We start from the raw sequence: 14,450 nt of genomic DNA on the forward strand, positions 1-14,450 counted from the left end.
GCTTTACGGCCGCGCCGCGCCCCGCCCCTGTCGCGCTCCCGCGCTTGGGGAATCTGCAGACGTCGCGCTGGCTTCCGTGCGTAGGAACGTGTGGAAAATTGGACCCACGTCGTTCCTCGGTTCTGCTTTTTCCTTTTTTGGGATACCGTCGTATTTTATGAGATTGTAATTTGTTCTCGAGCTCTGGTTCGATCTTCTGAACGAAAAAGGTTCCCTTCCTCCCTGAAACACGCGGAAACGCTGAATACTACAGGACCTTGTTAATATTTGACCTTCCACGTTTTATTCTAGGAATGATGGCTCAGGAAGTGCTCTTTAAGCTCAATGTGGAGCCCAAAATAAAGATTTGGACACTGGGACACGAAAGCAAATCCTACACTCCAAACTACTACAGTGGCAGTCAGAAGACTGCAACTGAACGCGTCCCCGCGCTGCGCACCACTGAATTGCTGGCTTGCGGTACAATTAATGGTGGCCAAGCAGCGCCCGGGCGCAGCAACCCTGTTGACTTAGCCTCACTTGATGTAGCTAACTAAACAACCACCCTCGAGGTGGATGTTAACATATTTTACAGACAGTGAGGAAGGTTTGGCTGTGTCATCAGATGGACCCAGGTCGCACAACAAGCCGCACTGAATTCAAACCCAAGGACCTTAGACTACCCATTATAAAAGTAATATTTTTATAATCCAAAATTGTATATCTGCCTTACAAAAATACATTTAACTCCAAAATAAGTTACTTTAAATATAGTTTTCTTAACTGAATGTAATATAAAAAAGACTTCCGTTTTGATAGTCTTTTGCCTTTTCCCTGTCGGAGAATTGCTCCTGCTGGCTCCTAATAGCAATTACAGATACTGAAGGTGAGAAGATTTGTGATGTACAGCGGTCTCTATGTTTAACTAAACCTTTTTGAAATTACTTATCAACTGCAAAGATTATTTAAATGTATTTGCATGAGTTTGTTTGTACAGGAGCCAGAGGCCAGAGAGGGTGTTAGATCCCTGGAATTGGAGTTACAGGCAGTTGTGAGCCACCATGTGGGAACCCAGAACAGTTCTACAAGAGCAGCAAGCACTAACTGCTGAGCCATCTCGCCAGGCCCAAATCAATTGTAAAATAGCAACGTAAACAAAAACTTGCATTCACTCCTTTAAGTATTATGTATGAATAAGGTACTGAACTGATTTAAAATGCACCTGGAGGAAGCAGCTGGCTATTGCTCAAATCCAGTAGGAGTTTCCAAAATCGTGTTGTTTTGGGGGTTTTGATGTTGTTACTGTTGTTTATAAATATTTCATTTTAAAAAAATTTTATGTGTATGAGTGTATTGCCTGCATGTAAATGCACCGGTGTCCTGTGGTACCTTCAGCAGTCAGAAGAGGGCAAACGATCCCGGAATTGGAGCACCCTGCCGGTTGCCAGTCACCATGTGGGTGCTTAGAATTGAACCTGGCGTCCTCTGCAAGAACAGCCAGTGCTCCTAACCACTAAGCCATCTCTCCAGCCCCGTTTTGTTGTTGCTGTTTTAAGTATTTTATTCATTTTAATTTTATGTGTATGTGTGTATTGCCTGTATGTATGCAAGTGCACCAGTGTCATGCAGTGTCCACAAAGGACAGAAACGAGCTCAGATCCCCTGGAATGGGAGTTATGGACAGGTGTTAGCTGCCATGTGGGTGCTGGGATTTGAACCCAGGTCTTCTGCAAGACCAGCCAGTGTTCTAACTGCTGAGCATCTCTACAGCCCATTTGTTTTTGTTTTGTTTTTTTAAGGTAGCCTCTTGTAGTCTAGTAGACCAATTAGCAAAACTGTTATGGAGGCTAGGCATGGTGGCACCCACCTTTAATCCCAGTACTTGGGAGGCCAAGAGAGGCGGGTCCCTGTGGGTTCCAGACCAGTCTGATCTACATAGGAAGTTGAACCCTGTCTCACACACACACACACACACACACACACACACACACACACACCTGTATGGGTCTCTCAGTTCTTGTCTTCCTAAAGGAAGGAATTCAGTCGACAGACATTTGAGCAGTTTATTTTAGAAAAGATAAGCAAACAGAAATGGGAATGATCTGCCTAAAGACAGGGAGCCAATGAATTCTGCATTGTGAATTATAAAGACTTTTGAATATTTATGAAGTGAGTGGCATATTTATAAGGTACACTGACCCCTTCTCCCTGGCAAATCTTATTGGACTGAATATCCCTTTTAAAGTATTTCTTCCCATGATCCTCTGTAAAGTCCATGGGGGTGGAGAAGTTCAAAACCACAATGCAAGTATTATAAGATATTAAGTCTTTTGAGGATACAGACCCACCACCCTTAGTGCACATGTTTGGGAAAATGCCCGAGCTCCTTAATTTCTGATACAGTATGAACAACATAATTGCAGCTGTATGACCGTTAACCACAAAGGGGCATTCTGACCAGATGAGACACAACCACCAAAATTGTGCTACAGTTTTCCTCGGTTTCCTCATAGCTAACTTCTTGCCTACCCAGTATCAGAGCCAGAAAATATAGATACATGAGTTCTACGAAATGATACAAAGATAAGGTCTAGACTGTACTTAATTTTTTTTATTTTTTATGTATATGTGTGTATTGCCTGCATGTAGGTAAGTGCATCTGTGTCATGCAGTGCCTGTGGAGGTCAGAAGAGGTTGTCAGATCCCCTGGGACTGGAGTTACAGACAGTTGTTAGCTGCCATGTGGGCGCTGGGATTTGAGCCCGGGTCTTTTGCAAGAACAGCCCGTGTTCTTAACCACTGAGGCATCTCTCCAGCCCCCAGAATGTATTTAGAAATACAAAAGAAATGGAACTCTAAGTACTTTCTTGCCTGTAATGGTTTTTAATTTAGCACTTTCCATCATCTTTTTGTTAGTGTTGGCATATCTTAAGAAGATCACAAAACAGAATTACAAACTAAACCTTAATCTGTAGAAATACATTTTTTTTCTCTACAAAAGTCATTATATTAAATAATGAACTGGTTGAATGTTAATACCAATAATGACTTTTTTTTTACTATGTAAAAAATTTGTATTCAATAAATGATACAGAAAATACAAAATAATGTGTTTCACTTCTTGCAAGTAAGCATTGTATTTGTTGTATGAGTTACATGATGTCAACTCATGGGTATCTGTTAAAAATAGAGGAAATAATGGTTCATGGCTAATTGTAAGATACATGTTTGTTTATTTCCTATTCAAACATTGATTAAGCATATACAACTATTGTATAAATTGTGAAGAGTTGAACTATGTTGTAAGAATGTTAGTTGAAAGAGTGTGGTAAATAAGTTGACAATCTTTTAAGTCTATGAAAGTTTTCCATCACCATCATAATCACACAATTACTATTTATTATACACCCATTTTCTTTGGGTGTTTCTCTACACTGTTAAAGAAGACTTACATTAAGAAAATGTTCATCATTTTCATCATCAAAATATTCATCATAGTCATCATCATCAAAATAAGGGGCTGGAGAGATGGCTCAGCAGTTAAGAACACTGGCTGCTCTTTCAGAGGACCTGAGTTCAATTCTCAGCACCCACAAGGTGGCTAACAACAATCTGTAACTCCACTTCCAGGAGATCCGATGCCCCCTTCTGGCCTCTGCAGGCTTTGCACCACACAGGTGCACTTACATACATACAGGCCAAGCATTCATACACATAAAAATAAAAAAGCCAAGTGTGGTGGCACACACCTTTAATCCCAGCACTCAGGAGGCAGAGGCAGGCAGATCTATGTGAGTTTGAGGCCAGCTAGGGCTACAGGGAGACCCTGTCTCAAAAAAAGACAAAAAATAAATAAATAAATAAATAAATAAATAAATAAATAAATAAATATAAATCCAGCAAAAATGATGCCATTTACAGTTCCTTGGGAAGCCCTCATACCTCCCCAAATAATCTACCCCACCTATACCAGTGTCTAATCATCTGTTAACATAAATTAATGCCTTTGCACTATTTATGAGACTGACACACTGCCTACTGCACTAAGGAGGTGACTTCCTTTGCACCATTAAAAAAAAAAAAAAAAAAAAAAACATTTTAAGGTGGGCGTGGTGGCGGATGCCTTTAGTCCCAGTCCTTGGGAGGCAGAGGGAAGCAGATCTCTGTGAGTCCAAGGCCAGCCTGGTCCACATAGTCCCAAGACAGCTGGGGCTACAAGGAGACCCTGTCTCAAAAAGAAAAAAAAAAATTCAAGGTCAACAGAGAATGGGAGAGGGGGCATGAAATAAAAGGATAAAAGGAAATATATCACAAGAACCATAATAATGATGCACTAAAAACAAAGCATTAAGAGGCTGGAGAGTTGGCTCAGAGGTTAAGAGCATTGACTGCTCCTGTAGTTCCAGGGGATCTGATGCCCTCTTCTGACCTACTCCAGGACTGCATGACATGGGTGCACATCATAAAATAAAAATAATAATTATTAAAAATGAAGATGTGACCCTATTACTGAGATTTTAAAACAACAAACCAAAGACAAATATGGTGACACGTACCTGTGATCCCAGCATTCCAGAGTTGGATACTGGAAGATTGTGAATTCCAGGCTTCTAACATAGCATATAAGGGCAGACCTGTCTCAAACAACAGGGTCACACAAACCTCTTCATCTCCTCAAAGGAGATCATTTTTGAATTTTTAAAAAGATTAGTTATTTTTAATTTTTTTATGTGCATGAGTGTATTGCCTGCCTGTATGTAAGTGAAGCCATGTCATGCAATGCCTGCAGAGGTCAGAAGAGGACGTTGGATCTTCTGGAACTGGAGTTACAGATGGCTGTTAGCTGCCATATGGGTGCTGGGACTCAAACCCAGGTCTTCTGCAAGAGCAGCCAGTGCTCTTAACCACTGAGCCATCTCTTCAGCCCCTCATTAATGTCTTAACATCTTGGAGTAGATGTGAACAGGAGGAAGAAAGAATTTCCAGTTGTTAGATATTACTGAATTATATAAACCAAAAAGAAGGCAGTTTTAGCATAAGGCCAAGACTAGGCTAGATTTGTGTGTTGTGGAGCAGAAAACAGCTGACAAACTAATTATTCCTTAGTGAAGTTAGGAGGAAGCCATGAGTTGAAGAGCAGTGAGTCACCTAGATCTTGGGAGAAAACTAATTTTAAGGCAGGGCCATGAAGAAGGCTTAGAAAGAGACTGGAAGTGCAGGGTGTAGTTCAGTGAAGGAGTGTTTACCTACTGCGTATGAGGCCCTGAATTCCACTCGGCACCACTAAGGGGGTTAGGGCAACTGGAAAGAAATGTCACATTGATAAAAACCTGTCTTATTTTCCCAAGTTAAAAGTTATCTTCCACACCTAAGTAGATTTTTGCTTTAATTTTACTGAAGTATACCTACATACATAATTTTTTTTAATCGAATCAGGGGCTGGAGAGATGGCTCAGGGGTTAAGAGCACCAGTGGGGTTCAGTTCCCAGCACCCACATGGTAACTAATAACCATCTGTAACTCCAGTTTCAGGGAATCCAGTACCCTCTTCTGACTTCCGCAGGCACTGTACACACAGAGTACACTTAGATCCATGCAGGCAAAACAATTATACACATAAAGTAAAAATAAAACTAAAATAATTTTATTTGAAGCACAGAGAAGGGCTTATAAAATGAGAAGAGTTCCTTTCTCACTTTTTTTTTTTTTTGGTTTTTTTCGACAGGGTCTCACTCTGTAGCCCTGGATACATGATAATCCTCCTTCCTTAACCTCCAGAATTCACAGATTACAATGTATATATCACCATGCCTAAACTCATTTCAACTTTCACTTCCCATAATGTAACCACTTTTAATTTTCTGGAGTTTCTTCTTCTCTTTATTCACAAATAAAGTATTTCCCTCACTAATTGTTTTTATCAATTTTTAGTACTGCGCATATTACTGGATTAGGGTTTGGATAAAATGAACTATTTCCTCAGTGTGTTATCTATCTCAAAGTAATTTTTAATGTTTATCATTATTTTTATTATTTTTACTTTATGTGTATGAGTGTATTGTCTGCATGTATGTAAGTGCAGCCATGTCATGCAGTGCCTGCAGAGAACAGAAGAGGTGTCGGATCCCCTGGAACTGGAGTTAGGATGGTTGTTAGCTACCATGTGGGTGCTAAGATTTGAACCCGGCTCTTCTGCAAGAACAGCCAGTGCTCGTAACTGCTGAACCATCTCTCAAGCCCCTAGTATTTTTTATTTAATGTGTATGGGTGTATTGTCTGCATGTATGTAAGTGCAGCCAGGTCATACAGTGCCTGCAGAAGAACAAAAGAGGCATTGGATCCCCTGGAACTGGAGTTAGGATGGTTATTAGCCACCATGTAAATACTGGGAACCAAACCTGGGTTCTCTGCAAGAGCAGCCAGTGCTCTTAACCACTGAGCCATCTCTCCAGCCCCCCTCAAAATAAATTTTATAATTTAAGTAATGTAATTTAAACACTGTGAGTATAATTCTTGGATTTTTAACCTTAAAACTATATGTTAGCTGGGTGTGATAGTTCACATCTGTAATTCCAGCATTTGGGAGGCTGAGGCAGACAGATCATTTGTTCAAGGACAACCTGGGTTATACAGCAAATCCCAGTCTCAAAAAAAGAGTTCCGCACTCTCTAAGATGATGTTGACATCCCTAACTTCTCACATTTCTGGAACAGTACAGTGATTATTGTCTTTTCACTCTCAAAGATGATTATATTTCATCTTTCCTCTCTCTGAGCTAATGATTCTGAAAAAAATAGTTATTGTTCAGAGATTTCCTCAACATGCTACTGCTAAATCTACAATGTTTCTTACAACTTCTCTCACCCTTTACATCCTATTAAGTCAAAGACATTGGTTTTCTCCTGGTAAAGGCCACTTCTACCTGTGATCTGCTCGCCCATCTCTGCCTGCCTGCAGAAACATTTGGTTTTGATTATCCCTTTGCAACCACAAACATCAATATGTGGATGCTGGAGCTGAGTCTCTATTTATGTTACACTTTATTCTGATGGCCAGTGATGAGAATAAAAAAATGCCCTAACATCTCACCTCAAAACTGGCCATTTTATAGAGAGTGACAAAGACTGCATTCGGGCTTGTTCCTAGAATTTGTGATGTCTGTGCCTCCCTGGTTTTTACCTTTCTGAACATCTGGACTGGGGCATTTCTCCCTTATTTTGGCCTTTCTGATCAGGGACTTCTATATATTTCCCCAGGTGCCTCCTCGGGAGGCAGTTAACTAGAATGGTAACTCAGAGAAAACAAGTCTTTAATAGTGTATGTAAGAAACAACAGTGTGTATGTGCAGATTCCTTTCTATAGCATGTGATACAAATACTCCCATCTTCCCAAGTCCCTGTCACTGCTCCTGCATCATGGATCATCATGCCAGATAGTCTCAGCAACCAAATGTTCTACTCTCAGAATCACCTCAAGGGCTGGGCATGGTGGCACATGCCTTTGATCCCAGCACTCAGGAGGCAGAGGCAGGTAGATCTCTATGAGACTGAGTCCAGCCTGATCTACATAGTGAGTTCAAGGCCAGATGGGGGCTACAAAACAACAAAACCACAAGAATAAATAAATAATCACCTCTCATGTACTACAGTGCACTAAGCTCTGATCGACAAGGATTAGATTTATATTTCAGAATAGCTAGTAGGGAGGATTTTGAATGTTCCAAACCAAAGAGATAACTGAGCAAATGGCTGTGCCAATTATCCTGATCCAACCACCATGATGGAGAGTCAACAGGGCACTTTTACAGTGTTATAGCATAAGGGTGTTAGCAGTGGTCCGGGTCATTGTCTGAACTGGGTATTCAGAATTTCTACGTTCTTGGCCTCTTATTCAAGAATGATATATAAGCCCACAGATTGCAAAGCAGTAAGGATAGTTTTGAAGCAAAGCTATAGAGTAGGTCAGAATACACTGTAAGAGAGCACAAGGTGCAAGAGCGAACATGCCGACAGCCCTATAATTACTGTTCGGGGCTTCTTATTACGGCATTCTAGAAGAGAGGTTTAATTTCAGGTATAACATGGAAAGTTCTTTGGTTTGCTTAATAGATTTGTATTATGTAAGCCTTTATGTCTCTTCCCATAATGTATCTGATTTCAGGCACATGTATGTACAATTATGCATAGGCATAAGGTTATAAATGGAAGATTCACCTAATAGTTCACTTGGTCTGGGTGTGGTGGTGCTCACCTTTAATCCCAACACTTGGGAGCCAGAAACAGGCAGTTCTCTGTGAGACTGTGGTCAGCCAGGTCTACATAATGATTTCCAGGTCAGCTGGAGCTACAGAGAGACCTTGCCTTTAAAAAAAGAAACAAAAAATTTCACTTGGGGACACAGTGCACATGCACCTAAAACTAATTCAGGCCCAATCCCCCTAGCCCTTTACCAAGACATAACTGGGAACACGTTTCAATACAAAATTGTCTACGTTTGATGGTTATTAGGGAAGAAGAAACTCATTCCATTGTTCCAAATGGAATGTGCATGTAGCTCCATGCAGATGCAGGCCTGAGGTTGTTAACAGGTTGCTAGGTGTAGTGTTCAGAAAGGGGTATGTGTGCATAATACATGCAGGTAAGGGTCTTAGGCTACCAAGTGCATTATTAGCCAAGTAGTCTCGGGGCACTAAACTGTTTCCTGTACTTGCCTGTCTCAAGGGTACATTTGCACTTTATATTGTACAAAGGAATTTGCATGCACACACACACACACACACATTGTGAATAGCTTAACACATATAGAGTGCTAATAGTTTATTCTGCGATAACACCAAGTCCAGGTAGTTTGTTCACATGATCTTTGATTCTATTGCTCAGGAATTCTAGTTAAGCGCACACACTCAAACAAAAAATGTAGAATCAAGTGTTCCCCTATGAAATAAAAATAAAGCCATTATCTTTAGTTAGATTTCACCATTTCGCAAATAGTTGTAAATAGAATTAAAATGATCAAAAATAAAACAAGCTGGAGTACCAAACAACAGTTTTCCTCCAAACATTTTCTTCTTTCTTGAACTAGCATCGGAGGGGTGGTAAGACAAAAAGGTTGAAAACTAGAAAATTAACAAATGAATATGCTAAAGCAAACAAATGCAATGCTCTGAAACCAAATAGGTGAGTGTCTTAATCAGGGGTTTGGAACCAATAGAAGGACTCAAATAGGATCCTAACCACCAGCTCAGAATAAGTCAATACCCTGTCAACCAAAGCATGAGAGGTCTGGGTCCAGGAAGAACTCAGCATCACATGAAGAGACAACCCTGGGCACAGGAGCACAAGGGGCCCATGCTGGTGCCTGGCACCATCCATATGACTCCTCCAGTGAAAATATGTCATCCTGGGGGCATCCTGTTCAGGCACCCAAAACTTTTGATGCAAAATTACAGCTTTCATGTCAGAAGGAATGAGACAGTTTATTCTGGAGCCAAGTATGTCTTGACCATGGTCCAGGAACACAGATTTTGGTTACCCCAAATACTATGTTTCAGTGCAGTAACAGTTTCATGAACTGTTATTGTAACAGAACAAAGAAAGTCACAAATCAAGGTATTTAAAAATATATTGGAAGAAATATCAGATAGGTAGGTTCCAGCAAAGTGAGGAAGTCTCTGCTGGAGGCCTCAGATATTACCTGATGACATCTCAGCCTTTGGGGTGGTAGAACCTAGGGGTCTGTTTGCATATTCCTAAAAGGATTTTTTTTTTACCTGATGCCAATCTGCATTTGTTTCTGCACAGAGATTCGAGGAATGACTACAGAGGTTTCAGGCCCATTCTCCTATGAGTCTTAGAACCAACTTGACTCTTTTTAATCAATGGCATCACCAAGAGCATCTGTTCCCTGACCCACCAAGTCCTTGCTAACTGGAACATCCACAATGACTTCTGTTCTCTTCACAAGATCTTCTTCCTTAATTAATCATTCACAAACATGATGATACCATCAATGTCCACTTCCAACTTCAGAGACATACCCTTTAAACCTGAAGAAGACGCCACCATTTTTTCCCCTTGAAAGACTCACCATTTTTCTCAGCTCATGTACTCTAGAAATACCATCACCAGTACTCCATACACATTTAGTCTCTAGCCAATACAAGTAGCAGCTCCAAGAATGTGTTGTTCTTCGGGGCTATAAGACATCTCAGCAGTACCAGTCTTCTGAAAAGGGGTGTTAAAGGCATGCAGGTTTCTTGTAGGAATGAAGATCTCAACATACTTTTGGAAACCAACCTGCCTGCAGAAGGAAGAACGGGGCCACGACCATGGAGTCTGCATGGACAATATCTTTGCAGCTGCTTCTTGGGAGGTTGGCTTCTTCTGAAGCTGCAGCCTCTTGTCTATTTCTTTTTAAAAATATTTTATTATTATTTTATGTGTATGAGTGAATTACCTGCATGAGTTTAAGTGCACCCATATTGTGTGCGAGGAGATCAGAATTCCCCTGGAACTGGAGTTATGAGTGGTTGTTAACCACTATGTGGGTGATAGGAATCCAAACCTGGGTCCTCTGTAAGAGGAGCCAGTGCTCTTAACTGCTGAGCCATCTCTCCAACCCTGGTTTTTTTTTTAATATTTATTTTTATTCTATGTGTATGAGTGTTTTGCCTGCATCCAAGTGCAGCTGTGCATGCAATGCCTGTGGAGGCCAGAAGAGGGCACGGGAGCCTCTGCAACTGGAGATACAGAAAATTTTTAGCTGCCATGTAGGTATGGGAACCAAACTCAGGTCCTGTGCAAAAGCAGCCAGTGCTCTTAACAGAGTCATGCCTCCAAGTCCCTTCAGTTGTATTTAAAAATATTCTATTTATATGTGTATGAGTGTGTTGCCTGCATGTATGTAAGTACACCCATGTTGTGCAGTGATCTCACCCACAGAGCTCAGAAGAGGGCACTGAATTCCCCTGGAACTGGAATTACAGATGGTTGTTAGCCACCAAGTGGGTGCTGGGAACCAAACCCAAATCCTCTGCAAGAGCAGCTAGTGCTCTTAACTGCTGAGCCATCTCTCCAGCCCCCAGTTGTCAGTTTTATACATAGGTTTCTTGATACTTTTCTTGTTTCTTGTTTCTGGTCTTACACATTCAGTTTTTGATCAAGTAAAGTAAAATTGCCTCTGTTTGCAGATGCCACAATGTTTACATACAAAACCATAGTCTACATAAAAAAAGTTAAACCAAGTAACAAATGCAGTAAATCTGCTATTATAAAGTTAACATGCAATAAAACTAGTTTAATTGCTGTATACTAACAACAAACTATCTGAAAAAAGAGAAAACAATATTTATAATAGCATCAAAAAGGCATAAAATACAGGACCAGAAAAATGGCTCAGTGAGTAAAGGCTCTTGTCACCAAGTCTGATGACCTGAGTTCCATTCCTGGAACACATATAGAAGAAAAAGAGAGTCGACTTCCATAAGCTGTCTTCTGATCTCCACCTGTGGGTCATGACATGCGCGCGCGCACACACACACACATACACACACACACAAATAAATGTAAATTATTTTTATTTTGTGTGTATGAGTGTTATGCCTGCATGTATGTAAGTGCATCCATGTCGTGCAGTGCCCATGGACGACAGAAGATGGCATCAGATCCCCTGGACTGTCACTTGGAAAAGTAAGATGCAATAAACCCTTTCTTCCTCAACGTGGTTTTGGCCAGTGTTTTATCACAGCTATAGAAACTAGGTGATTACTCTTCCAGAGGATGGGAGATTAAGTTTCCAGCACCCAGGTGGAAGGGGAGGGGCAGCTCACAACTGCCCACAACTCCAGCTCCAGGGGCTCCAATACCCACTTTTGGCCTCTGCATGCACCTGCACTCACATGCAGATACCCCCGATTACACACATACACATAATTTAAAAATAATGAAAATTGTGGTAATGACTTTTACAGTATGAACATGCTCTGGACAAATGGTGTTTACTTAACCTTGCAACCAAAAAGTTAATTTTTTTTCCCAAAAAGCTAATCTTAGTTTGTTTATAATATAGACATGCTCACTGAGTGGTGGGCTCCTCTTGTGACCTGGGAATATAGCCTTAATTCCTCATGACCCTTCCTTGCCCTTAACCCAGAATAGTGTATGGATGTGTATGGATGTTTTATATATCGAAAGCATTACAAACAGCACAGATATTAATTGGAAGCAATAAAGATATGAAGATTATCCAATTTGTGTTGTAAACAATAGATGAGATTAATCGCATCTCTTTGTGATTGTGTGTCCTAGAATCAGTAGAGGTCAGAAGGGACATCATCTTCCAATAAGACAGCTCTTTTCTTTCCCTATTTCATGCTGGATATAATTTTTTCAATAAACGAGAGGAAAACCCTTGTCAGCACAGTTCCAAGAGAATTCTGAAGGATCAGGTGCTCAGAGCAGTTCAGGTCCCTCTTGACTGCAGAGTAACGCCACAAAAAATAAATCTCAAAAAATAAAACAAGCTCGTCAGGCATGGTGTTGTACCTGGTGGCCTTTAATCCCAGCACTTGGGAGGCAGAGGCAGGCGGATCTCTGAGAGTTCAAAGCCAGCCTGGTCTACATAGTGAGTTCCAGGCCAGCTGGGGCTACAGGGAAACCCTGTCTTAAAAAGACATAAATAAATAAATAAATAAAAATAAAAAAATAAAACAAGCTCATAAACGTAATAAAAGACTATGGTGGTTTCCTGAGGCTGAGGGGAGGGACAAATAGGTGACAGTTAAAGGTTTAACATCTGTTATGTAGGCTGAGTATGTTTTAGAGTAAGTTCTGAGTATGATGCTTATAGCTAACAATATTGTAGAAAATACTTAGATTTGCTAGGAAGGCTAGCTTTATGTTGTGCTCTAACCAAAATGAAAACAAGACACACAGCAATAAAAAGGGTGGGAGGAAGCTTCTGGGAGGTGATGTTTACAGCCTCGATGCTGAGAGTTTCACAGAGCTGTCCTTCTCCCCAAACTCATTTAATGTATGCATTAAAGATGCACACCTTTTTGTTAATCACACCCCAATAAAATAGTTTAAAAATCTTTTCCTATGTTTATATTTTAAAATCTCTATTGTGAATGTTTATGTTACATATACTAATTAGCTATTGTTTTTAACTAGAAAAACACTTCTTTTGTGTATCGATCTAGTAGCTCCCTATATTGCTGAATTTTTGTGTTGGTAACTTTTCCTTTGCATTATCATATAATCTGAATAATTTTATCCTTTTTCCTAATGTTATCTTTACTTCACTCCCTTACATGAAGAAGAGAGAAATCATTTACAAGAGCAGAAACAAGCTCACTGGAGGATGTAGAACTCTGAAAGTACTGAGGGAACTGGTGGCTTTAAGTTAGGTGGGCAGCCAACTGGAGCAGTCCTCTTCTCTAATGGAATAACCTGACAGATGAGTTGTAGCCTCTGGAATTGTATAGTGCATCATAGAGAAAGTCACATAAATGATTTGGAACAAGTCACGTTCGTGAGCTCTAAAGATAGTTTTACTTCGTGTTACAATCAAAGACCGAAGAGCTTGATTTACTCTGTTTTATAATCAAAGACTCAAGAGCTTGACTTAAATGTATACTATATTATAATTTTGGGAAAATTTGCATCAATGTAACATTTTTGGAGAGTCCACAAATTCTCATCATTCAAACCCAGGACAAAAAAAAAATGATCAAAAACAGTTCCAAGTAAAACCCCCAAATTCCTCAGGACTGTGGGTATCCTGTTCATTAAAGTGGAGTGTTTGTGTTTGGTTCACCGATTCCTTTGCAGTCTTATACAGTGTTCTAGTTTGTTTCTTCATTGCTGTGACAAAACACTCTGACCACTACCAACTTGGGGAGGAAAGGATTTATTCAGCTTACATCTCCCAGGTCATAGTTCATCAAGGAGCCCAAGGTAGGAACTCAGGGTAGGAACCTGGAGGCAGGAGCTGGAGCACAGGCCATGGAGGAAAGCTGCTTACAGGCTTGCTCCCCTGGCCCCTGCTCAGCCTGCTTTCTTATGCAACACAGGCCCACCTGCCCAAGGGTGGCACCACCCACAGTGGACTGGGCCCTCCACATCACTCATCAAGAAGATGCCTCTCATACATGGCCACAGGCCAGTCCTATGGAGGCAATTCCCCCATTGTGGCTCCCTCAACCCAGGTGTGTCAAGTTGACACTAAAGCTATCCAGCACAGCAGGTAACATCTTTAAACTTTACAGTCAGCAATTCCTTTGTGAGGAAATGCTCGATTAAATTATAATTTTCACTTATCACTGTGGCAGTTGGAGAACAGCTGGTCCCACCCTTGTCTCGTGTTTGCTTCATTAGCTACACTGAAGGGAAATGTCAACAACATGGATCCTACAGACACAAGCTGCTCCTCAGCAAATTCCCTCCACTCTTCTTGTACAGTGATTGCCCTTC

Source organism: Nannospalax galili, unplaced genomic scaffold (genome assembly GCF_000622305.1).
Source record: "Nannospalax galili isolate Female #2095 unplaced genomic scaffold, S.galili_v1.0 scaffold40, whole genome shotgun sequence".
Taxonomy (NCBI): Eukaryota; Metazoa; Chordata; class Mammalia; order Rodentia; family Spalacidae; genus Nannospalax; species Nannospalax galili.